Genomic DNA, 26,661 nt, shown 5'->3' on the forward strand with positions numbered 1-26,661 from the left:
TTCAGATGTTCTTGGACTTGGTCTACTCTCTTCACAGGGCTTTGAGAGCGGGAATCCATTGTTGCTGTCTTGCTTGTTTTTTGCATACTTCTTTATGACGACTTCTGGTGTGTTCAGAGGAAACTTGCTGTACATTACTCCTGCTTTCCTGGGCACTGGGGTGGGCTACTGTTAGACCTGACAGTTTTAGGGTGGTCACCCTCAACACTTTGCCTGCCTTCCTCCACTGGAAATTTCTACCACACAGCAGGCGCTGCGTCGATTCCTCTCTGGAAGTCGGGCCGTGTCGTTCCGGCTCGGCTGTGAGTTGATCCAGTGGGTCGTGCGTCGAATTTCCGGTTGCTATGCTGGCACTTCGTCGATCTTCTTGTTGCGAAGTCGGGCTGCATCGTTCCGGTTCGGCGTGTGGTGAATTTTTCACCGTGATGAAGGTTGTGCGTCAATTTTCGTCGCACAAGGAGTTTTTCTTGCAGAGATGAAGTCTTTTTGGTCCTGAGACTTCAGGGAACAGGAGGCAAGCTCTATCCAAGCCCTTGGAGAGCACTTCTCAGCACAGCTAGAGAGCAGCAAGGCAGCAGGGCAAAAGCAAGGCAGCAGTCCTTCACAGAAAGCAGTCAGGTGAGTCCTTTGGGCAACCAGGCAGTTCTTCTTGGCAGGTTGGAGGTTCTGGTTCAGGCTCTCTTCTCCTGGAAGTGACTGAGTTGTTAGGGGCAGAGGCCCTGTTTAAATACCCAAATGTGCCTGTCTGCCAGGGTCCCAGTTGTGGGTGTGGCAGTCCTTTGTGTGAGGGCAGGCTACTTTCCTTTGACATGCAAGTGTCAGGCCCTCCACCCTCCCAGCCCAGGAAGACCCATTCAAAATGCAGATGTATGCACTGAGTATCCTGTGTTTGGGGTGTGTCTGAGTGAATGCACAAGGAGCTGTCAACTAAACCCAGCCAGACGTGGATTGTAAAGCACAGAAAGATTTAAGTGCAGAGAAATGCTCACTTTCTAAAAGTAGCATTTCTAAAATAGTAGTATTAAATCCAACTTCACCAGTCAGCAAGATTTTGTATCACCATTCTGGTCATGCTAAATATAACCTTCCTACTCCTTTCTGATAAGCAGCTACCACTCAAACAATATATGAGGGCAGCCCCAATGTTAGCCTATGAAGGGAGCAGGCCTCACAGCAGTGTAAAAACGAATTTAGGGGTTTTACACTACCAGGACATGTAAACTACACAGGTACATGTCCTGCCTTTTGCCTACACGGCACCCTGGCCTTTGGGTTACCTAGGGCACACCATAGGGGTGACTTATATGTAGAAAAAGGGGAGTTTTAGGCTTGGCAAGTACTTTTAAGTGTGAAGTCAAAATGGCAGTGAAATTGTACACACAGGCCTTGCATGGCAGGCCTGAGACAAGATTAAGGGGCTACTTAAGTGGGTGGCACAATCAGTGCAGCAGGCCCACTAGTAGCATTTAATCTACAGGCCCTGGGCACATATAGTGCATTCTACTAGAGACGTATATGTAAATTAAATAGTCCAATCAGGTATGATCCAAAGTTACCATGTTTTAAAGGGAGAGAGCATATGCACTTTAGCACTGGTTAGCAGTGGTAAAGTGCGCAGATTCTAAAAACCAGCAAAAACAGTATCTAAAAAGTGGAGAGAGGCAGGCAAAAAGTTAGGGGTGACCACCCTAAAACTGTCAGGTCTAACATGTGTCCCCCCCAGCTGAAAGTGAGGAGTGTTACCAAACCTCCTGGGAGCTCTCATCGCTACGGCTGAAGTATGTGGAGAGACCATCAGCATTGGGGTGGTCAAACCCTGGGCGATGCTCCACCATAAAGTCCATTCCCCGTAGGGAAATGGACCACCTCAAGAGTTTAGGATTCTCACCACTCATCTGCATGAGCCATCTGAGGGGCCTGTGGTCTATCTGAAGCGAGTCCCAAACAGGTATGGTCTCAGCATCTTCAGTGCCCAGATCATAGCAAATGCTTCTCTTTCAATAGCACTCCACCTCTGTTCGCGTGGTAATAGTCTTCTGCTAATAAAGACTACTGGTTGATCTGAGCCCTCCTCATTTAGCTGTGCTAGAACAGCCCCTATGCGATGCTCTGAAGCATCTCTCTGCACATTAAATTCCTGAGAGTAGTCAGGGGCCTTGAGTACGGGCCTGTGCACATGGCTTCCTTCAGGGAGTCAAAGGCTTTCTGACAAGCCTTTGTCCAATTCACCAACCTAGGTTGCTTTTTGGAAGTAAGTTCTGTCAAGGGTGACACAATGGTACCATAGCCCTTGACAAACCTATAGTAGTAGTATCCAGTGAGGCCTAAGAAGCCTCTCACTTCAGTCTGCATTCTAGGTGGTTGCCAGGCCTTGGTAGTTTAAATCTTGGCCTGGAGTGGCTGCACCTTGCCACCACCTACTAGGTGTACCAAGTACACCACGGAACCCTGCCCAATCTGGCACTTACTGGCCGTGAGGTGGTGCAGGTGTTCCTTCCAGCTGGAACTATGGACAGCTATGTCATCTAGGTAGGCTGGGCAGTAGGCAACCTTGCCAGCTAGGACCCAACAGTTGGAAGGTAGTGGGGCCATTTTTCAACCCAAAGAGCATCATCCGGAACTGGTAATGCCCATCAGATCTGGAAAATGCAGATTTCTCTTTAGCCCCCTCGGTCAAGGCGATCTGGCAGTACCCTGATGTTAGATCAAAAGTACTCAGGAACTTGGAAGCACCTAGCCTGTTAACGAGCTCATCAGCTCGGTGGATGGGGTGAGCGTCAGTCCGTGTGACTGAGTTGAGACCATGGTAGTCCACACGGAACTGGAGTTCCGGCTTTGCACCGGGGGCAGCAGCCTTAGGTACCAACACCTCACGGCTGGCCCAGGGACTGCTGGACTTCTCAATAACCCCTACGGCCAACATCTTGGAGACCTCCTCCTTGATGCTGGCCTTCACCTTATCTTTACAGGGGACTGTCTCCCATGTCAATGTCATGGACACACAGATGGGTGAGTCCAAGAATAAGGGAAACAGGGAAGAGAACTGCGCTAACAACTCATAGCAGTCTCCTCTCTGATCTAGAGTCAGGGAGTCAGAGTGATTGACACCCTGTACTGACCCATCACCTTCTTTGGCACAGAGGAGATCAGGGAGAGGCTCACTCTCCTCTTCTGTGCCCTTATCTGTCACCAGGAGCGTACTGACCTCAGAAGTCTCAAAATGATGTTTGAGTAAGGGGGTGCCTAGGGGTCTTGAGGTCCACTAGATAAGTGGCCTCCCCTTTCCGCTCCTTGATCTCAAATGGACCCTAGGCTCTACTGGCTCCATTACCCAAACCTTGTCTCCAGGTGAGATCTCAACCAGAATGGCTTTCCGGTTATACCACTCCTTCATCACCTCTTGACTGGCCTCAAGGTTAATCTTGGCCTGCTTCCAAAAGCTTTGGGTTTGGTTGCGGAGGGCAAGCATGTAGCTGACCACATCCTAGGGAGGTGTCTTGGGAGCTTTCTCCCAGCCCTCCTTGACTATGCTTAGCGGTCCCCTGACAGGGTGACCATAGAGGAGCTCAAAGGGGCTAAATCCCATCCCTTTCTAGGGCACCTCTCTTTAAGCAAACAGCAGGAATGGCAAGAGGACGTCCCACTTACACCTCATGGCCTCAGGTCGGCCATTGATCATGCCCTTAAGGGTCTTGTTGAGTCTCTCGACAAGCCCATTGGATTGAGGATGATAAGGGTTGGTAAACCGGTAGGTCATCCCACACTCATCCCACATGGACTTCATATATACAGACATGAAGTTTGTGCCTCTGTCAGACACAACTTCCTGAGGGAATCCCACACGGGTAAATATTCCCATCAGGGCTCTAGTCACCACCAGCGCAGTCACTGTTGTCAAAGGGATTGCCTCGGGATAGCGGGTGGCATGGTGCACCAAGACCAGGATAAACCTGTTGTCCAAGGCAGTTTTGTGGTCCAAGGGACCAATGACGTTGATGCCAACCCTCTCAAAGAGGGTGCCAACAACGGGAAGTGGGATCAGGGAGGCCTTAAACCTTTTCCCTGTCTTCCCACTAGCCTGGAAGGTGGGGCAGGCCCTGTAGAAATTATCTGAGGCTACCCACATTCTAAGCCAATGGAAGTCTCCTACATTGGTGGTGTAGTGTTGGGATAAGTACTTGCAATTGCCTTATCACTCTGTCACTGGTGCTTTCCACAGGATAGTATACATGGCACTTAGAGCTATACATAGGTATACCTAGCAGTCTCACTCTCACTCTAAAACTTCTAAATCATTAGAAAAATTAGGACTTTTTTCTTTTTCACAACTATACCCTAACTTTTCTATCACTATGTCTTCCTCTGAGGCTACCCCTAGGGTTGTCCAAACTACCTATGAGAACCTTAACTTTAAAAGTTTGAGGGGGCTTTGCTTAAAGAGAAGACTAGGGATTGGGAAGAACCCAACAAAGATTTCCTTTTGAACCTCCTTCTTCAGAATGACCAAGAACAGTCTGGTCAAAAGGTAGAAGAGGAGGTGGTGGGAGATTCTAACCAGATGAATTCAAGAGAGGGTCCTGAAGATCCAAGGGAGGGTCCTTCCACAGACCTTTCCACTAACAAACCTCCTAGTGTGGCTCCCTTCACATCTAGAGGCCAAGTAACTGGGGTTACACAAGTTAGGGAAAGATCAACCTCTGCTAACTCTCATGTCACTTCTGTCTCAGAAGTGTCAAACACATCCAACCCTGAGCACAACTCACTAGATAGGGAACTCGTAAAGCTGAGGTTGGGGGTGGCCAGACTGAGGCTGCAGCAGCAACAGTTGGCTTTCAATAGTGAATCCCTATCTGTGGAAAGGGAAAGACAGGGGTTGGGGTTAGTTCCCCCTGGTGGCAGCAGCAACAGCAGTTTCAGAAGCTATGGTGTTAGTGAGAACACATTTGATAATAGAAACTTGTACAATATTGTTCCCCCTTACAAGGAGGGGGATGACATCTACAAGTGGTATGCTGCACGTGAGAGGCCCGTAAAGTTCAGAGGGTCCCTCAGGTACAGTGGGCTGCTAGTCTGTGGTTATCCTTCTATTGCAAGGGGGAGATAGGTTCCTTACTGTCTGAGAAGATTATTTAGATAATTACAATGTTTTGAAGACAGCACTCTTGGATGGATTAGGCTTAACCACAGAACAATATAGGATTAAGTTCATAAAAAACAGAAAAGAGTCTTCACAAGATTGGATAAAGTTTGTGGACTGTTCATTGAAGGCCTTAGAAGGTTGGTTGCATGGCAGCAAGGTGTTTGATTATAAGGGCTTATAAAATCTCATATTCTTAACAATTGTGTGTCTGATTTGTTGCGCCACTATCTTGTGGACTCAGATCTGACATCTACCCAAGAAGTGGGAAAGAAGGCAGACAATTGGGTCAGTACAAGGGTGAGCAGAGAAGCTCATTCAGCAGGTAACAAGGACAACAAGAAGAAGGATGGCATGTCACATGAGAAGGGTGGGGACAAAGATAAAATGTCATAGTCTTCATCAGGCCCCCAAAAATTCTCTATGGGTAGTGTGCCCAAACCCTGTTCTAACCATCAGAAAAAGACTTGGGCCCTCATTACGACCTTGGCGGGTGGCTGAAGCCACCCGCCAAGATTGGACCGCCGGGCGGCCGCCAATGCAGCCGCACCCCCGCCGCGGCCATATGGAGATCCCTGTCAGGGAGGAACTGAGTGTGGCATAGCAGACCTGACCCACAGTAGTAGCAAGCTGTCAAACAGGAAGCTGAGGATATAAGTGACTCAAATAGAGTTTATTGTGAGAACAATCTCCTTTATACTGAAGCAAGGGACCTAGAGCCTGGTGCTACCAAGAGACTGTTCATTCCCTTGCAGTATAGGGAATTCCTCCTAACTCTTGCGCATGATATTCCCCTGGCTGGACATCCTGTGCAAAATAAGACCTGGGACAGACTCGTCCCTCACTTTCACTGGCCTCACATGTCACAAAATAATTTTGGTGCTCGTGTGTCACTTGCCAAGCCAGTGGCAAAACTGGTGGCACTCCAAAGGCCCCTTTAATACCACTGCCTGCGGTTGGGGTGCTATTTGAAGGGTGGGGGTTGACATTGGTGGCCCCCTTGACCCTCCAACTGCTTCTGGAAACAGACTCTTCTTAGTGGAAGTGGACCATGCCACAAGATGTCCAGAAGCCATTCCCTTAAGGAACACTACAGCTCCTGCAGTGGCAACAGCCCTTCTGGGAATATTTTCCAGGGTGGGCTTCCCTAAAGGGGATCAGACAGGGGTAGTAACTTTGTGTCTGCATATTTAAAGGCAATGTGGAAGGAATGTGGTGTGACCTATAAATTCATCGCACCCTGTCACCCACAAACAAATGGGCTGGTTGAGAGATTTAACAAAACTCTCAAAGGCATGGTCATGGGGCTCTCTGAAAAACTCAGAAGGAGATGGGATGTCCTCCTGTCATGCCTCCTTTTTGCCTACAGGAAGGTGCCCCAGAAAGGAGTAGGCTATAGCCCCTTTGATCTCCTCTTTGGTCACCCTGTTAGGGTTCCACTTGAACTTGTCAAAGTGGGGAGGGAGCAACCCTTGAAGCCCCCTAAACAAGACATTGTGGGTTATGTGCTTGGCCTAAAATCTAGAATGGTTGAGTACATGAAAAAGGCCACTAAAACCATCAGGCCAGCTAAGAGCTCCAAAAGCAATGGTATGACCAGAAGGCTGTCCTGCCTGAGTACCACCCGGGACAGAAGATGTGGGTATTGGAGCCTGTGACACCAAGAACACTCCAAGACAAATGGAGTGGACCGCATCTCATAGTGGAAAAAAAGAGTGAGGTCACCTATCTGGTGGACCTAGGCTCTCCAAGAAGTCCCCCAAGGATATTTCATGTGAACCGCCTGAAACCCTACTATGATAGGGCAGATTTGACCCTACTCATGGCCACTGATGAGGGGCAGGAAGAAGAGAGTGACCTTCGCCCTGACCACTTCTCCAACACTGCAGCTGATGGCTCAATGGAGGGGGTTGTCCTTGCAGACTGCCTTACAGCAGAGCAAAAGGACCTCTTAGGCCAGTTCTCAGAACTCTCTCACTCACACCTGGTCAGACTACTTGGTGTGAACACACTATTGATACTGGAGACAGTTTGTCTGTCAAAAGTAGGATTTATAGGCAGCCTGACCATGTCAGAGACTTATTAAATCTGAGGTTCAGAAGATGTTGGATCAAGGAGTAATTGAGCACTCAGACAGTCCCTGGGCCAGCCCAGTGGTGCTTGTCTCCCAACCTCATAGTCAAAATGGAAAAAGGGAAATTAGGTTTTGTGTAAACTACAGAGGGCCCAACATAGTTACAAAAACATATGCTCACCCTATACCCATAGCAGATGATCTAATAGATACACTGGCATCTGCCAAGTATCTAATCACTTTTGATTTGACTTCAGGGTATTGGCAGATCAAATTATCAGAAGGTGCTAAACCAAAAACTGCATTTTCAACCATTGGAGGGCATTATCAATTTACAGTTATGCCCTTTGGTCTGGAAAATGCACCTGCCACTTTCCAAAGGCTGGTGAATACAGTACTCCAAGGTCTGGGAGCATTCAGTGCAGCATATCTAGATCATATTGCTGTATTTAGCTCCACCTGGGATGACCACCTGGTCCACCTGTGGAAGGTTTTGGAGGCCCTGCAAAAGGCAGGCCTCACTATCAAGGCTTCTAAATGTCAGATAGGGCAGGGAAAAGTGGTTTATCTAGGACACCTAGTTCGGGGGGAACAGATTGAACCACTACAGGGGGAGGTCCAAACTATTTTACACTGGGCTCCTCCTACCACTCAGATCCAGATCAGAGCCTTTCTTGGCCTCAATGGGTATTACAGGAAGTTCATTAAGAACTGTGGCCCCATTGTTGCCCCTCTTAATGACCTCACCACTAAGAAAATACTAAAGAAGGTATTATGGACAGCCAGCTGTCAAAAAGCTTTCGAGGAGCTTAAGCAGGCTATGTATCCTGCACCTGTCCTAAAGAGCCCCAATTAATCTAAAAGATTAATTGTCCAGACAGATGCTTCTGAACTGGGGGTTGGGGCAGTGCTTTCAACACTAAACTCAGAGAGCCAGGATCAACCTGTTGCTTTTATCAGCAGTAGTTTGACCCCTAGAGAAAAGTGTTGGTCAGTCATAGAGAGGGAAGCCTTTGCTGTTGTCTGGGCCCTGAAGAAGCAGACACCATACTTATTTGGCACTTACTTCATAGTTCAGGCAGACCACAAACCTCTCATGGTTAAAACAGATGAAAGGAGAAAACCCTAAATTGTTGAAGTGGCCCATTTCTCTACAGGGGATGGACTTTAAAGTGGAACATAGACCTGGGAGTAACCACTCCAATGCAGATGGGATCTCCAGATATTTCCACTTAGACAATGAAGACTCATCTGGGCAAGGTTAGCCTTATTGCAACAGGTCACTTATAAATCACCTATATATCTAACATTCAGGTCCTGAAAGCTAGGTGCGTAGTATCTGTGTGTGAGGGCACCCCTTCACTAGCAGAGGTTCCCCCCACATTGTCCAGGTCCATTTTACCGGACTGTGTGAGTGCAGGGACGCCATTATAAGTGTACACTACATATAGGTCAATACATATATGTAGCTTCACAAAGGTAACTCCAAATATGGCCATGTGAGGTGTCTAGGAACTGGAAATTGAACCCCCAAACCAATTCTGGTATTGGGGGGGCAATACCATGCACCCTCGGGGTTCCACCATGGACCACCAGTACTGCCAAATCAGCTCTCTGAGGGTTTTACTGCAGCCCCAGCTGCTGACACCTCACAGACAGGCTTCTGCCCTCCTAGGGTTTGGGTAGCTCAATCCCAGGAGTGAAGAACAATGCATTTCCTTTAGGAGAGGGGTGTTACACCCTCTCCCTTTGGAAATAGGTTGTTACAGGCCTATGGAAATGCTTTGAAGGGCACACACAGTGCCTTCCTTGCATAATCTACTCTACACCGGTTCAGGCACCCTCAGTCCCTGCTCTGATGCAAAACTGGACAAAGGAAAGGGGAGTGACCACTCCCCTCTCCATCGCCACACCAGGGGTGGTGCCCAGGGCTCCTTCAGAGTGACCCTGGGTTCTGCCATCTTGTTTTCAGGATGATCAGGGAACTCTGGGAGAATCTGAGTTGCCAGTGCCATTAGGTGACGTCAGAGAACCCTCCTGATATTTGCTTACCTGGTTAGTTGACCAATCCCCCTCTCAGGGCTATTTAGGGTCTCTCCTCTGGGTGTTTCCTCAGATTTGGTTTTGCAAGACTCCAGAAAGAATCCTCTGCAAACTCTGCTTCACCTTCTACCGTCAGATCAACCGCAGAACTGCTCCAGGAACTCTACAACTGCAACACAGTATCCAAGAAGGCCACTACAACCCTGCAACTTCAACTCCTGCCAGCAACTGCAAATGTTTCCATGTTGTGCATGCCCCGAGGACTGTCTGTTTTCATCCTGCACCAGAAGGACCGAAGGAATCTCCTGTGGAGTGACGGAGTCACTTCCCTGCTTCAGCAGGCACCTCTCTGCAGCGATGACTGGTACTCTGGGTCCCCTCGCCTGATGACGAGCGTGTATCCTAGAACACAAGTTGTGGACTGAAGTGACCCTGACTGTCCAAAGGTCCAACTTTCCAAATTTGGTGGAGGTAAGAGCTTGCTTCCCCGAGTCAGACAGTACCCCTGTGCACCACATGTTTTGAAGCTCCAAGGGCTTCTGTGTGCTTCTCCAAGGAATCCTTCATGCACAGCATAGACCAGGTCCCCAGCACTCTGTCATGTGACACTCAGCTCCCTGAGTTGTTCTCCGGCGACGTGGGATCCCTTTGTGTAGTGCTGTGACAACCGTGATTTGCAACTCATTTCTCCCCATGTCCTGAGACTTCTGTGGGTGCCGCCTGGCCTTCTGAGGGCTCTCTATAGTGCTGAGGGCCCCCTCTGTCTCCTCAGTCTGAGTTGATACCCCCCAGGTCCTTCCTGGATCCAGGTAGTGCCTTTTCCTGCAATACGCATCTTTTGCTTGAGCCAAGGCTTGTTGGTGGAATCGAGTGACGTAAACCAGCCTGCATTCTTCTAGTCAGCGTGGGACATCTCTTGCACCTAGCAGGAACCCCCAACTGTCTTCTTTGGTGCATCTCTGACTTTTTCTCCCACCTGGAGGTTCCACTTTTGCCCCTTTATCCGGGTTAGCAGGTGCTCCTGTTCCTCCTGGACTCTTCAGTTGTTCTTGGACATTGTCCCCATTCTTGACAGGTCTTCAGGTCCAGGGATCCATGATTTGTGTCTTGCAGTCTTGCTTTTTTCTTGCATAATTCTTTATCACGACTTCTAGTGTGCTCTGCTGAAACTTTCAGTAGTTTACTACTGCTTTCCTGGGCTCTAGGGTGAGGTACTTTACTTACCTTTGGTGTTTTCTTACACTCCCAGCACCACTCTACACACTACACTTGCCTACTTGGGAAACCGACATTCGCATTCCACTATTTTAGTATATGGTTTGTGGTCCCCCTAGGACCATTGTTACCTATGGTGATTTTCACTATTTCCACTATTTTATGACTGTTTACTTACCTGATTTTGGTTACTAGTGTATATTTTGTGTATAATACTTACTTCCTAAGGGAATTAGATAGTTTTGGCCTTGTGTCACCAAAATAAAGTACCTTTATTTTTTGTAACACTGAGTATTCTCTTTCTTGTGTGTAAGTTCTGTGTGACTATAGTGGTATTTTAAGAGCTTTGTATGTCTCCTAGTTCAGCCTTGGCTGCTCTGCCCACAGCAACCTCTCGACAGTCTGGCTTCTAGACACTGACTAAATTTCACTAATAAAGTATAACTGGACCTGGTATAAGGTGTAAGTACCTGTGGTACCCACTACAAAGTAGGCCAGTCTCCTACAACTCCTCATCAGAGAAACAATATAAAAGTGCTAAACAGTATAAAATATAATACACATAAAGGACCAAGTTTTAGATCAACAATATGGAAAAGGATTTTATTATTGAAAAGTTAAAAGGTGATAAAAAGGAGTATTGGCAAAAATCATCTCAAACTAGCAGAGTACAGAAAACAATGCCATATCGTAAATTCAGCGAGGCATATTCTAAATGAAACTTCTAAATGCCAAGCACATAAAGAGTACTGATAGCACAATAGGACATCTGAAAAATGGCAAAGTATCCGCAAAAGAGCTCACAGAGAGTGCATGGGCCAAATAAACAGCAAAAAGGCAATATCAATCCCCAACTACTGTAGCACAGAAGGGTTTATTGCAAAACACACAATTCTATTCACATATTCTGCCAATTCAGTATAGAATGATAATGATGAGGACTGCATTTGGCCAAACAGAAAGAACAACATTATAATTAGGACTTACAAAATCAATTAAACACTAACCCATTTCTTAAGGGTAAGGGAAATATGTCATTGTTTCTGCAGCAACTGTACTCCAGACATTGTACAACACAAATAAAACATTTCTTGAACAATGGCTCATAGAACTCATACGTTTCACCCGGAACTTGTGAAACTCCTTGAAAATGATGCTTTGGGTACACCATGGAAGTTTAAATCACAATGGTATCACACACAATATGATTTACGTCATGTGCTCTTTTCTCCCCAGCAGAAGAGTGGAGATGATTTTGCAGAGAGCCACTGATAGGGATTGGAAAAGAGCAAGTTGAACAGATCACAGAAAACATCAATTTCAAAATTAATGTTCTACAGCACGGAAATGTGACCTATCTCATCCATAGCATTCTGCATAATCTATATTTTCTTATGACCTAAACATTTCGTTTCAGGACCAATCTTAATAATTCATCAGTTGCAGCTCCATGTATCATTAAAACTATAACTTTTCTAAACAAATTTAGCATCACATGTGCACATTTTGCATATTTTCATAAAGTGCTTCCTCATTTGTAAATGGAAGCAGAGTCTCTGTACAGGCGCCTGAGCTACAACATAAAAGTCTAGGGGGTTGGTGCCCAGTTCAGGGTATTTTTTTTCTCCATATTATGTCACTGAGGCTTGAGATAACGAATATATCCGTTTTTAAGCTCAATAATGAGTCGCTTGCCATTTCTCCTAATTCCTCTCAATAAGGAATAGTGCAGCATGTGCCTATTTCACCCTTCTGCTGCACAATAAAGAATATTTCAACCTTTCCTTCTTCCACTAGTCTGCTGTCCTGACGGAAGTGCTGCACCTGCTCCTTGTATCTTTAAAACAAGAGCACAACATGTGACCCTTCTGGTCCCTTCTGTTCTGCAAAAGTAAAAACGTTGCTTGTTATTAAAGATAGAAGACTAACTCCATCTTCAACTCAGATGCATAGAATTGCTTCCAACATAGTCACACTAAAGTGCCAACAGGAAGCGCCATTCTTAACTCTGTTGCTTTTAGGATATATAAAATATTTACTGTACAATCTGTTGGGAGATTCATCGTAGTAATTAGCCCTAAAAAATATTTCGGGGATACACGCACATTTATTATTTTTGTTAATTCACTACTAGTTTAGTCAAGCGCGATCTTCATGTCTGAGGATGCAAATAACTATATTAGGGACGCCCCGAACATATTTTTATATCTGGAAATTGGCGCATACCTGCATAGAAGACAACTGGCTGAAACAAGTCTCAACTGTAAACTCATTTAAGGTCATGCCATTTCACTGAAAATGAAATTCCAAGTTGTACAACCTGCTCGAAGCAATACAACGACATATCTAATTCGGTGTTACTAGATGCTATATTATATAAAACGAAAACTCGATGGATTCCTCAGTAGTCTCCAACATTAGCCACCCTCCACCCCACCTTGCTCCCCAATCCGCTCTGATGTGGTAGCTCTCTTACTACGATCGCTGAAATGTGACTCCAGCCTTTTCTTCATTTCGCACCAAGCTGAGAAACGGACAAACATAAAGAAACACTTTTATGCCACACTGAGATAACAATAAAAAAATAAAAATAAAAGGAGCATTTCTTATGGCCTACAAGTAGGTGCTCCTAAATAAATTGGCCATATTTATAAATTTTTAGCGCCGCATTTGCGCCGCTTTTTGGCGCAAATTCGGCGCAAATTTACAAAATACAATTGGGGCATATTTATACTCCGTTTGCGCCGAATTTGCGTCATTTTTTTCGACGCAAATTCGACACAAAACTAACTCCATATTTATACTTTGGCGTTAGACGCGTCTAGCGCCAAAGTTCATGGAGTTAGCGTCATTTTTTTGCGTGAACACCTTCCTTGCGTTAATGATATGCAAGGTAGGCGTTCCCGTCTTAAAAAATGACTGCGATGCATATGCGTCGTATTTATACTCCCGGGCAAAAATGACCCCGGGAGTGGGCGGGTCTAAAAAACCTGCATTTGCGCCGGATTTTAGCGCCTGGGTCAGGGCAGGCGTTAAGGGACCTGTGGGCTCAGAATGAGCCCAGAGGTGCCCTCCCAAGCCCCCAGGGACACCCCCTGCCACCCTTGTCCACCCCAGGAGGACACCCAAGGATGGAGGGACCCACCCCAGGGACATTAAGGTAAGTCCAGGTAAGTATATATATATATTTTTTTTTTTGTGGCATAGGGGGGCCTGATTTGTGCCCCCCTTCATGCCACTATGCCCAATGACCATGCCCAGGGGACAGAAGTCCCCTGGGCATGGCCATTGGGCAAGGGGGCATGACTCCTGTCTTTGCTAAGACAGGAGTCATTTCAATGGGGGATGGGCGACGTAAAAAAATGGCGCAAATCGGGTTGTGGCGATTTTTTTGCCTCAGCCTGACTTGCACCATTTCTGGACGCCCATACGCCATTTTCCCCCTACGCCGGCGCTGCCTGGTGTACGTCGTTTTTTTTAACGCACACCAGACAGCGCCGGCGGCTAACGCCGGCTAACGTCATTCAATAAATACGGCGCCCGCATGGTGCTTCAGAATGGCGTTAGCCGGCGCTAATTTTTTTGACGCAAAACTGCGTTGGCGCAGTTTTGCGTCAAAAAGTATAAATATGGGCCAATTGTATTTTGTAAGTTTGAGCCAAATTTGCGTCAAAAAGCGGCGCAAATGCGGCGCTAAAAAAGTATAAATATGGGATTTGGGGCCATATGTAAGAACACATTTTCCCATTGACACAGAATGGGAAAAAACCCTTTGCTACATCTGGCCCTAGGTTCCTCAGAAAGATGAGCGTTCTCCTTTGGAATCTGCGCCTCCCACCACCCCGCCCTTTACGAATTCTAGTCCCAGATGATGATGGCTTTCCTTCATTTTGCAGCATTCGTTTGGCACAACCTGTGGACAGAGCTTTAAAATGAAAAACATATTTCTCTCATTAAGACTGTGTCGGTGTGTTGGTGAAGCCCCATCACCAAGTCCCTATCTGGGTCAAGTAGAGCAGCGTCTTCTTAAGGTTGTTGGAGGCCCTGGGCACCTGTAAAGAAAAACAATGCTAGGCGTCGTGAAATTTGTTGAAATTTGTCTTACCCAGGACGCCAAACATTCGTAAAATTATACTAGGCAGAGGAAGACAGAGTCATGAGTAGGGATAGGCTTAAAGGGAGAGTTGTTTCGGTGGAAAAATAGAATATGCAGAGGTCACTTAGACAGAGTGTTTGCTTTCTCAGGAGGAACCTTGGAATGTGGGGACCCTGGACAACTGTCCAATTTGACCGTGCCTTAAAACAACGTCTCAGAGGCCACAGGCAGCAGACCTGTCTAAAACACTCCAACTGAATCTGTGTTTGTCTCCCACTGGTACTTCATTGTGATTCTAATTTTAAAGCGCTTACTACCCCTGAGGAGATGAGGAAGTGCTTTATGGCTGTAAGGTGTTACTCAGTAAGTCAAATTTAGTGTTTAACTCAGTGGTTATTAGTTATTGTTGCGTATTTTTGGTTATTGTGCTAGTCTTGTGCTCAGGAAACTGAAGCATTTCCTCCAGTCTCTAGTTGTGCATTAAGTTTACATCAGTTAGGTGTGACTTAGAGTGAGTTCATGCAAGTGTTAAAAATGTGATAAGTAAGGAGAGGTTACAGAGGAGAGGTTACAGAGGAGAGGTTACAGAGGAGAGTTTGCTGTTTATGAGTGTGGTTGTTGATTTATTTTAAAAAATTGTAGTGTATTCATTGTACATAAAACTGCATCACGATGATTTAAAGTCATTAATTAAATAATATCTTAACATAGTACATATCAGATTAGTATCTGATTAATCATTCTGCTAATTTTTGACTTTTTTCCCCTTTGACCGCTTCTCCTTTCCAAGGTTAATGAAATTGGTTTCATACAGCCATGTAGTGGACGGCATGATTTTGCAAGAAGCATATTAAACAAGTTACTTAATAACTGCCCATGTTAATACCAGGTTAAATGTCTAGGTCAGTAGGGACGTATCAATTATGGGTGTCTAAACAGGAAATAGTGTACACGATGGGAGTGTGTGCCCGAGAGACAGAGGTGGGAACAGAAATAGGGATCGTCATGATATGACAGAGGGTCTCTCACATACCGTAGTAACTTTGTCACTGAGTATTGTTTCTCATCAAATAGTGGTGAAGGTGCAACAGTTAGATAATTTGACAGCGTGCAGCAGATGGTGAATGGTTTTCGTAAAACAAAAGCAATTTGAGTCTGGTAATGATGTTTAAGCAGCAAAAATGCAGACAGCATCTTGGGTACATGTATATTATTTGTTGATCTGCCTTTATGCAGTTCTAAGAAATATACACAATTTAATTTGACTGTAAGCGCTTCATGCTCGTCATCAGTAGCACTCATTGGTTCAATGGCAATATTTGCGGGGGTCTTTGAAGCACAGACTGTCTACACGTATCAAAGCCACAAGTGGCAATAAAAGACATCCCAGCAGCTGGCTCCAAGTCAGAACCCCTTAAAGAGGAAAGGATCCAACCGAGCTCTTGGAGGCAACCCTGCACCTTCTTGACTCAGTGGTAGCCAGCTTGTTTTGCAAGCTGCATTTGTTGTGTCTTGTTTTAATTTGAATAATAAAGCATCTGCCGAGGCAACTGTTTACAAGCCCAGGCAGAAGCCGTCTTTCCTGCGGGGAAGGGAGGGCTTCTCCCAGCATCACTACCTGCAACACAACAACAGCGAGGAACTTACCCAGGCAAATCAGGGCCTCCTTTCTTTCAACTTTGACACCTGACCAACTGATGTGAGGAAAATAAGGGCCATTCGCCCACCATAATCACACTGTTAGGGCCATATTTATACTTTTTGACGCAAAACTGCGCTAACGCAGTTTTTGCGCCAAAAAAATTAGCGCCGGCTAACGCCATTCTGAAGCGCCATGCGGGCGCTGTATTTATTGAATGGCGTTAGCCGGCGTTAGCCGACCGGCGCTGCCAGGTGTGCGTGAAAAAAAAACACGTACACCAGGCAGCGCCGGCGTAGGGAAAAATGGCGTTTGGGCTTCCCAAAATGGGGCAAGTCAGGCTGAGGCAAAAAAATCGTCTTAACCCGATTTGCGCCATTTTTTTGGGGCGCCCAGACGCCATTAACATGACTCCTGTCTTAGCAAAGACAGGAGTCATGCCCCCTTGCCCAATGGCCATCCCCAGGTGACTTCTGTCCCCTGGGCATGGTCATTGGGCATAGTGGCATGTAGGGGGGCACAAATCAGGCCCCCCTATGCCACAAACATTTTTAAAAAAAATACTTACCACAACTTACCTTTTCTTCCCTGGGATGGGTCCCTCCATCCTTGGGTGTCCTCCTGGGGTGGACAAGGGTGGCAGGGGGTGTCCCTGGGGGCAGGGGAGGGCACCTCTGGGCTCATTCTGAGCCCACAGCTCCCTTAACGCCTGCCCTGACCCAGGCGTTAAAAAGAGGCGCAAATGCGGGGTTTTTTGCCCCGCCCACTCCCGGGCGTGATTTTTGCCCGGGAGTATAAATACCACGCACATGCCTGGGAGTCATTTTTTAAGACGGGAACGCCTACCTTGCATCTCATTAACGCAAGGAATGTGTTCACGCCAAAAAATGACGCTAACTCCATGAACTTTGGCGCTAGATGGGTCTAACGCCAAAGTATAAATATGGAGTTAGTTTTGCGTCGAATTTGCGTCGAAAAAAATGACGCAAATTCGGCGCAAACGGAGTATAAATATGCCCCCTAATGTTTTGGACTTCTTGCCGATGCCCTGTGTCCCTCTTTAAAAGATTCTCTTCTCCCCAAAAAACCTAGCTCGCAGTTTGAGGACCACTACTCTAAGGGGAAGCAGTTCTAAGGGGCACATAATGTACCACCTGCAGAGGACGCCTCCTTGACCACAAAATAACAAAGGCAACCCAGGTGGCACGGAAAAGGAATGCAAAATGCCAGGCCACCAATGGCAGTGAAAATCTTGACAACTGCCCTCTCTTTGAAGACCACCTCAATACAAGTGTAGTCTCACATTATGTAAACAAGCATTCTTTCTATTCCCAGCTTCTGAGCCATAAAGGAGGTAGGTGGACTTTCTTGTCAGCAGGCCCTTGAGCGGAGGACTCCACATCAAGAGCACTGAAAAGAGCGTATTACAATTCAAGGAGCTATAAACCATTCTGCGCGAACATGAACAGTCTGAACTGCTAGTTAAGCACTTGTCAGCTTGAGGCGGCTTCTTCTTTTTGAAACACTGCGCCTTCTCTGTAGTCTGACGGAAGTTATGCAAGAAGAAATAAATTATTTTCCAGCTCACTGCTCAGACCTGTGACAGCATCTCACTTCATGCTCCAAACACCACCCACTCTCCCACACCGAGTTTAAACGTGTTCAGAAGTCATTTACCAAAATATTTACAAGTGTGGATCACTATTTACTAGATTTGAGATGAGCTTGCGAATTTAAGTCACCAACAAACAGTTTTCAAACGCGAATCGCTTGGATGAATTTTTTATTTTTTAAGTTCACAGACCTGTGGCGATCCTCTGATTTGAGCTCACACCCATTACTAGGCTCACTGTGAAAAAGAGCCGTCACATTACCCTCGAGGCTTTGAGAAACAGAGCAAGAGCAGCTCTCTTTATTAAGAACAACAGATCATTTAAAAACATTTTGTACATGGTATGATCTAGTACATGAAAACATTTAGAAAAGTAGTTGCTACAAAATTCTTAGGATTCTGGGGAGGTTTAAGATAGCTTAACTGATCCGGGTTGAGTAGGGATGCAGAGCCTTTGCCCTATTTAGGAGAATGGTTTGGCAATTTGCTGGAGGGTTATTGAGAATGTAACCTCTACCGATGGATAACTCGGTTCTTTCACACATGGTCACAGAGACTTGTGACAATATCAAATATAAATGGACTCCGCCAAAAAGTTACTAAGATTTCACCCACTGAAGCTGATGGATATTTTTTTTCCACAAAGGGGCTACCTCATTAAACCTATTTTGATGGGTTACTCAGAAACAGTAGCACAACTTAGAGTTGTAAATAGCGTGCTACAAAATATTGTAGAGGTAGCCATAATATCAAAATATATACAAATATTGTGGAGGTATGTATAAATATGTAGCTATAGATTTACTATACCTTACTCCACATATGTGTACCTTGACAATATATATTTTTTCAAGATACAAATATGAGTTACGAAAAGTATATGCTTATATAGCCATATAACTTTACAATATTTTGGTACTCGTTATTCTGGATATGAAAACTTAACGGCAGAGTATTTTTGTGTTCAATTTTCTAACAAAAAAACGGGTTATCAACGATTTGACACAGGGTTGCAAACACTTTTACTTCTACACCTGTACGACCTTGATTTATCAGCGAGTTACGGATTAAACCTCTACATCTAGATGACTCATCGGTTTGACTGACTGAAACACTGGGTTGTGGACATCGTTACAATGCTTTTAACTTAAATGCCTCTAAGGGTGTGGTTTTGCATCCATTTACTTTGGGCCAGATTTATCAAGGGTTTGTGTTGCCCTTGCGTCACACACAGCAACGCAAGGGCAACGCAAGCCCTTCAGCGAGACTTAATATACCATGCAGAGACACCTTGGGCCATATTTATACTCCGTTTGCGCCGAAATTGCGTCGTTTTTTTTGACGCAATTTCGACGCAAAACTAACGCCAACTAACGCCATATTTATACTATGGCGTTAGAGGCGAATAGCGCCAAAGTTCCCAGAATGTGCGTCATTTTTTAGCGTGAACCCCTTCCTTGCGTTAATGATATGCAAGGGAGGCGTTCCCGTCTAAAAAATGACTCCCAGGCCTTTACGTGGTATTTATACTCCCGGGCAAAAGAGACGCCCGGGAGTTGGCGTGGCTAAAAACGGCGCATTTGCGCCGCTTTTTAACGCCTGGGTCAGGCATGGCGTTAAGGGACAAGTGGGCTCAAAATGAGCCCAGAGTGCCCTCCCCTGCCCCCAGGGACCCCCCCTGCCACCCTTGCCCACCCCAGGAGGACACCCAAGGCTGGAGGGACCCACCCCAGGGACATTCAGGTAAGTTCAGGTAAGTATTTTTTTTTTTTTTTTTAATAATATTTTGTGGCATAGGGGGGCCTGATTTGTGCCCCCCTACATGCCACTATGCCCAATGACCATGCCCAGGGGACAGAAGTCCCCTGGGCATGGCCATTGGGCAAGGGGGCATGACTCCTATCTTTACAATGATAGGAGTCATGTTGATGGGGGATGGGCGTCGTTAAAAAATGGCGCAAGTCGGGTTAAGACGATTTTTTCGACGTAACCTGACTTGCCCCATTTTAAGACGCCCATGCGCCATTTTCCCCCTACGCCGGCGCTGTCTGGTCTACGTGGTTTTTTCCCACGCAAACCAGGCAGCGCCGGTCTGATTGCGTCGTCTAACGCCATTCCATAAATACGGCGCCCGCATGGCGCTTCAGAATGGCGTTAGACGGCGCAAAACTTTTTGACGCTAAACTGCGTTAGCGCAGTTTAGCGTCAAAAAGTATAAATATGGGCCCTTGTGTGGCTCTGTGTGGCATAGTGAATCAGAAGCAACACAAGGCAGTGCAAGTCACTGCATTCCGTTACTCTTCCCTGGGAAGGCATTCCAGGGGAGCATGGGTGTTTCCACACATCTATCCATGCTTTTAGTCACATCACTAGATACTAACACTAGTAAATCTAAAAATGCATTAAAATGGTAATCTGTCCCAGGGGATGCGTAACGTCGAGAAATATATTTATTTCGCCTTGTTTTTTCCTCTTTTTTACATGTGCCACATTATGCAGCATACAAGAAAGAGGGAAAAGTCTCAGGTTTTTGTGTAGGGAGATGCCCCATCCGTACAAAAACAATCCTGGCTGTGTTGTGAGGATCTCTTGTAGCCACGCAGGTCTTCCCTGTTTTAGCTTTGTTTTATATTTCATATTTTACTTGTTTTAGTAAGACTGCGTTTAGCAATGAGTTTTATAGTTTTTTTTATCAGCTTGCTTTTTTCCAGGAATATAAGGAAGGACCTGCTTGTTTTGTTTGCCTTTACACAACATGTAATCAATACTTTCTGTCCAAGGCTAAGAACACTGTACACAATATGCTAGTTTGGGTTGCCTGTTCAGGAGACAGCTTCTAAAACCTAGACACAGCATTGCATCAGGGTTGTACTTTCAACACAGTATGGTTTATTACTTTATTATATAAACAGAAGGGGTGAGGGACTTCCAGTCACACCCATCCTGGGATGCATGCTGTGTAACATGCAGCTTGCTGGCGCTAATGTACCAGCCTCCTGAGAGGATCGCCATGTACGTTGCAGGCCGGCTCCTGATACTGTCTCCAGGTATGAGGTTGGGGCTAATCCCTTAGCTCAGGCCAAGCCAAAGAGTACACCCGCTATGCTTTCAGCGTAGACTCAGGAGTAGGTAGGAACCTTCAGAATTTCTGTCTAGAGCCACCTTCGCCATGATTGAATTGTTTATCTTCTTTACCATGTTTGTAATGATGATTAATTTTCTTTGGTTCATCTACCTAATTATCACAGCTCTCTCTATGTATGCCAGATTGTGATTGTTTCAATAAATGTATTGAAAACTGATCTTGTATCTCTTTGTGTCTCACTTTGGCATGTATGAGTAATATCCAAAAGGGTACGATAGATTTTCACAACTTCCCTGGAGAGTCAGAGTGTCATGTTCAGGTTGCCATTGTCACTTTCCACCCCAGTAGGTTTGAGGATTCGGGTGAGGCACTCTGAGCAATCCAGGAATTGTGCTACAGTTACTGATGGTGTAGATTGACTCAGACTCCCACATTCTGTAGTTCTCGCATCCTAGTATACACTGTCCTAGTGTCTGATTAGGAACCATGTAACAGCTGTGTCACAAGCACCCACGCACTATGGTGCAAGGGTGCCTGCTATGGCACTGGGCAGCCACCAGTGTGCCATTGCAGAAGAAGAGAAGTAATGCACCATATCTTGGTAGCTATGGCAAGTTCCTGTCCTTTCCACTTGACACAGCAAGTTGTCTAGTTGCATTGTGTTGCTCCAAATATTAGTGAATCTGGCCTCTGATCTTCTCGTAGGTTGGAAGAGTCATCAAAGCTTTTTTTCCTTTTTTCCTATTGGGTTGACCAACTGAGTAGTATGGCTCTGTCTTTAGCATTGTGGCTGAATAACTCAGTTGGCTGGTGCAAATTTTCAAAGTATTTCATGTTTAAGTATAAGTCACATATTGCTTTGACTTTCTTTAATCTCTAGCATGAGGTGGTTCTTTGGTTTGATAAGTGCTTGTAATGAACTTCATCTCTAAGTCTGAATGAATGACTCAATGGACCAAATCCAGATTGAGGGCCCTTCTAGGACTGGATGGTCTATCGGTTTGACCAAGTCTTTAACCTTTAGGACCAGTGTCTCAGCTATTTTACACAGGGCTGTAGAATATTTCACCTAAAGGGCTAGCAATTAGGTTACAGAAGTCTTTCACAGATGAGGCTGGCTGACTCATCAGTTGAAAAAACTTAAACTTTCTGGGTTCAATGACTCGCTTGATTGGCAGAGTCTTGTTTGCTGGAAAGACGACTTAGAGAGGTAACATTTGGTTCCAAAGTTCATATCTAAACATGGGTGGCTTAATAGTTTGATAAAACGTGGCTTTAGGATGGATGGCTCACTGGCTTAACACAGACTCAAACCTGAGAAATTCAATAATATTGATACTGCAGTGTGGTACAGCTTTAACCAGGCCCTCGGTGTGGATGACTCGGTAGTTTGGAATCATTTACCAAGGCTGCACCTATGGAGCTAAATGAGACAGGAGTTTAGCACAGACTTTAGCATCTAGAACGCAGTGGCTTTACAGTTTCAAATAGAGTCACAGGTTTCTTGGAGTCCAGAGTCTCTAAGGCCCTGATTGATACTTTTTGATGCAAAACTGTGCTAAAGCAGTTTTGCGTCAAAAAGTTTAGTGCTGACTAGGGTCATTTTTTAATGCCATCCTGGCATCATATTTATACTCTGACGTTGGGTGGCGCTAAAAATTGGTTGGAGTCATTTTTTCCGATGTTACCCATTGTGCCTTGTCATAAGGCAAAATTACGTTAACAAAGGAAAAATAACTCTAATCCATTTTACAACATGTAAATACGTCACAAAACGGAAATTCGCCATTTCACAGATGCTAACAGAGAAAACAGTGCAAAAGAGAGGCAAAATGGAGCCAGGAGAGACCCCAGGGAGACCCCATTCAACCAGGAAGGAGGACACAACATGACCCAGGGGAGGGAGAAGAAAAAGAAAAAGTGTTGTTTCAGTGCAGAGGATCAAGAAATACTGGTGCGAGAGGTGGCAGAGCATCAAAATCAACTTTTCGGCATCTCAAAATTGCCAATTGGAAGGAGAGAGGCTTTTTGGCAGCAGATAGTGGATAAGATTAACAGTGTGGCAGAGGTCTGGAGAACTGTAACTGAGTGCAAGAACCACACGCGCAAGAATGCAAGCAAAGGACAAAGGAAAAAATGGCAAGGAACACGAAGGCAGCACTGCAAACTGGAGGTGGGAGTCCAGCACCACAAAAGGACTTGGACAAGATGGAGGAGATGGTTGCAGCGGTCATCCCAGAGGAAAGTGTCACAGGAATCGCAGGACAGCGCAGACTACCAGGAAACACCACAAAAGGCAGGGTAAGTTGAATGGGGGAAATTAATGCTAAAATGTCAAGTGCAAGAAGGGGGAGGCATAATGTATGTCAGAGGAGCGCAGGGGGACACAATGCACATTAAGCAAGTTGCACCATGCTGACGTAAGCTACACATGTACCTAGGCCTTGGTAGTGCCATGCACCATAACACATACACAATCTGGACATATGTTGAACACCAGGCCTAAATACCTACATAATCATATGCAGCACATGGGATGGATGGCATGTATAATCACTGTGCCACTGGTTGTGTCATCACAACATCCCTTGCATATAGTCAGATCAACACTACTAACACGACTGAGACTAGGTAGTTAGTCAATACCATTCCTGGGGGTTACGTCATAGTGGTGTCCACTGCAGTAACACCTTGCAACTGCCTTGCCTCATTGCCCAAATGCATGTGTGCTGCATCTCACAGCACACAAGTCATTGCAATTGTCCCAACAGTACCCAGACATGTGCCGGTAGCACCACCACCACACAGCACATTGACAACACATCCATAAGAGGCAGCCACCACTCCATCATGCCATGCTGTCAGGGTGGCCCCTGAGTGCATGGAACAATGAACTGAACAGGCGCTGGGGGAATAGCACGCTGGCCATGTATCATTGGCAACATGCCACTACCGAGACCAACTAAACTGCAGTTGTGTTGAACCTCTTGATGCGGAACTGAAATGTGCCGCTACAGAAAATATGTACCACAGATAGCAAGCAGTAGGTCATAACAGTCACAGGCAGAGCCCACAACTACTCTGACGCAACTATGTCAGACACATGTGAATGGGGAAATAAACACACACATACAACACATGGGGTATGACTGTGAACATAATGGTGTATAATTCCACATTGATGGGCCGGGGATGGTTCATGGTCAAGTCCGGTGTTGGTAAGACTGCCAGTGCAGTGTACCCTTTGCGGTTGCCAGTATAAGTTACACGTTGGGATGGCGGCTGGAAATCTGTCTGCTCGAGGTAGCTCTATGGGACACTTAGTAAACATTCTTGATGGATCAAATAGACTCAGTGCCAGTTTTGAGGTGCATTGGGTGTGACAGGACACACTGCACTCAGCCCTGCAAATCAGGCAGTGGAAAGGGCGAAGGGCAGGGCATAGGACCCACTGTACTGCCAATGCCAAGGGCATGGGCTGTGCAGGGGCACCCAAGGCCACACTACGCCACACCACATCACCAACAACCTTTGCACAGGGGTTTCACCAACATGCAAAGGCTGGTGGAAATGCAGAGGGTAGTACTAAATGTAATACTGGTCTGGTGTCACAGGACTGCTGGCATTGCCAGTGTGAAAGCTGCTGGAAAACTGCCAGGACATTGGCCCATGGAGCATTACACATTGACAACAGTTGCCACTACCACCTGTGCTGTTGGGGGTGGTTAAAAAGACAATGGCAGTCAGGTGCCCATAGGACTGACGCACTTGAAATGAGGGACCAGTATGACTACCTGCAGAATCAGCTCAAACTAGCTTCAGGCCCTGGCCTAAGTACAACTCCTGTTAACTGGCTATGTCCATAGACTAATTTACCATCAGTCACTGTCAAATACACAATGATATACACAGCAGAAAGTTCTTACACTGAGGTACTGGGTTTTTCAGAACCGGTACTGATCCGGTAACCCAGCGGTGCCAGGGTACACCCAAAGACCTTGGGTACTTTCCTGATTCAGACTACAGAAACTCAGAGTCTTCTAGGTGAAGTCAAAGATCGAATTTATTGGCTACAACCAAGTAACAAGCGTCCTAGAAGTACAACAGCACGGTTTGTATGTTCTCAGGAGTCTGTGTGTCAATGCAAAATCAGGTTTCCTTATATACAGTTTTTTAAGCTTCAGGCAAACATTCTTGACATTTTGGTTGGTCATTCACATGTCTTCACTACAAAGGAAAAAACAGTGACATGATGAAACCTCATATTTCATGTCATCCAACCCATAATAAATTACCCGGCAAGGCCTAGTATTTCACATCAGATAAGTGTGGACCCCCAATAAAAACGGGCACCTCCCCCTCGTAAAGTAAGAAGAAGAAAAGAGCAGGTGCAAGTGTGAGCAAGATTAGGCAGGGTGTGTGAGCGATAATAAGGGTTTTATGGCATGGTGTGCCTTGATGCTATCTGATTCGGCCACTGGGAGAGGGACTGACCAAACCGGTTTGGCCTGAGGCAATGGTTCCAGCTTGCCCAGGTCAGAGAAAAGTCAATCAAGGTGTACGTGTCCTTGGAATCAAATCCGACTGTATTATAAGCCTATGTGAGGGCAACTTTTAAAATGGCTGCCGTGTATAAAATGGGAGCCACGAGTGCAGGATGAAAATGGCGATTTCGAGGTGAAAACGCTGCTGGAATTGGGCGAAAATGCTCATGCTTAGTGTACTAGTCATTATCGGTCTTTTGATACTAAAATCGTACTGCTGTGGCAAAGTAAACTACATAGGTCCAGAATTTTTAGAACCACAACCCATGCTGGCCATCCCTGGGTCTAACCCTGTGCTTGTGTCGAATTAGCTGCACTCTCACCATGCTGCACTCATGTATCATAGTGCAAGGAGGGCTGCACTTAGGGGTTGGGCATAGGTGTGTAGGAATGTGCACAGACAGAAGATGAAATTGAACTCTGCCAGGTCCATGATTGCCATGCAATGTAGCACACTTTCACAAACAACAACATGAGGAGCCATCAATGGTAACAAGAGCATAGTGTCCTGGAAATGCCATCCCTGAGGTAGTGCAAGGTCTCAGCACCACATGGGTATATGTGAAACATGTAAGACTGTGACAGGTGAAACTTGCTATGTGTCATGCTGTAGCATGAGCACAGCAACACCCATTGCAAGGCCTCACCATGCAAATCGATGCATAGGGAGGGTTGACAATGGCAAGATGGTGTCAAGCTACAATAATGATAGACATCACACCTCGAAGATATGATGCAGCCAATTGTATCTGGGCTTCCCCTCATGTGATATGCAGGCCAGGTATGAGCTGTAGACTGCAGCCATGTTGTACAGGAACAATGTTGTGGAACTTAGGGGAGTATTTATAGACCCCTAGTGCCACAGGAGCATCAATTTTAGTGGCACTCCTGCGCAGTATTTAGAAGGTGGCGTTAAGCAACTTTTTGTAGCTTAACGTCACCTTGTAAACACGGCCCATTCCCACGCAGCACTGTGCGTGGAAGGGGCATGCAATGAGTCTTCTGTGGACGTGCCACAGCAACACCCATTGCATTTTGACGCTGCCTCAGATTTATGAAATTTAGTAAACCTGAGGCAGCGGCAAAATCTAACTCCAACCCAGGGGTGGCATTAGCAGGGTGCAACAAGGAGGAATACTTTCATTACTCCTCATTTTTTGCTTTTCCTAGGTGTGCTGCATTCTGCAGCACCCATAAAAAAAGCAAAATGCCAAAA

Source organism: Pleurodeles waltl, chromosome 3_1 (genome assembly GCF_031143425.1).
Source record: "Pleurodeles waltl isolate 20211129_DDA chromosome 3_1, aPleWal1.hap1.20221129, whole genome shotgun sequence".
NCBI lineage: Eukaryota > Metazoa > Chordata > Amphibia > Caudata > Salamandridae > Pleurodeles > Pleurodeles waltl.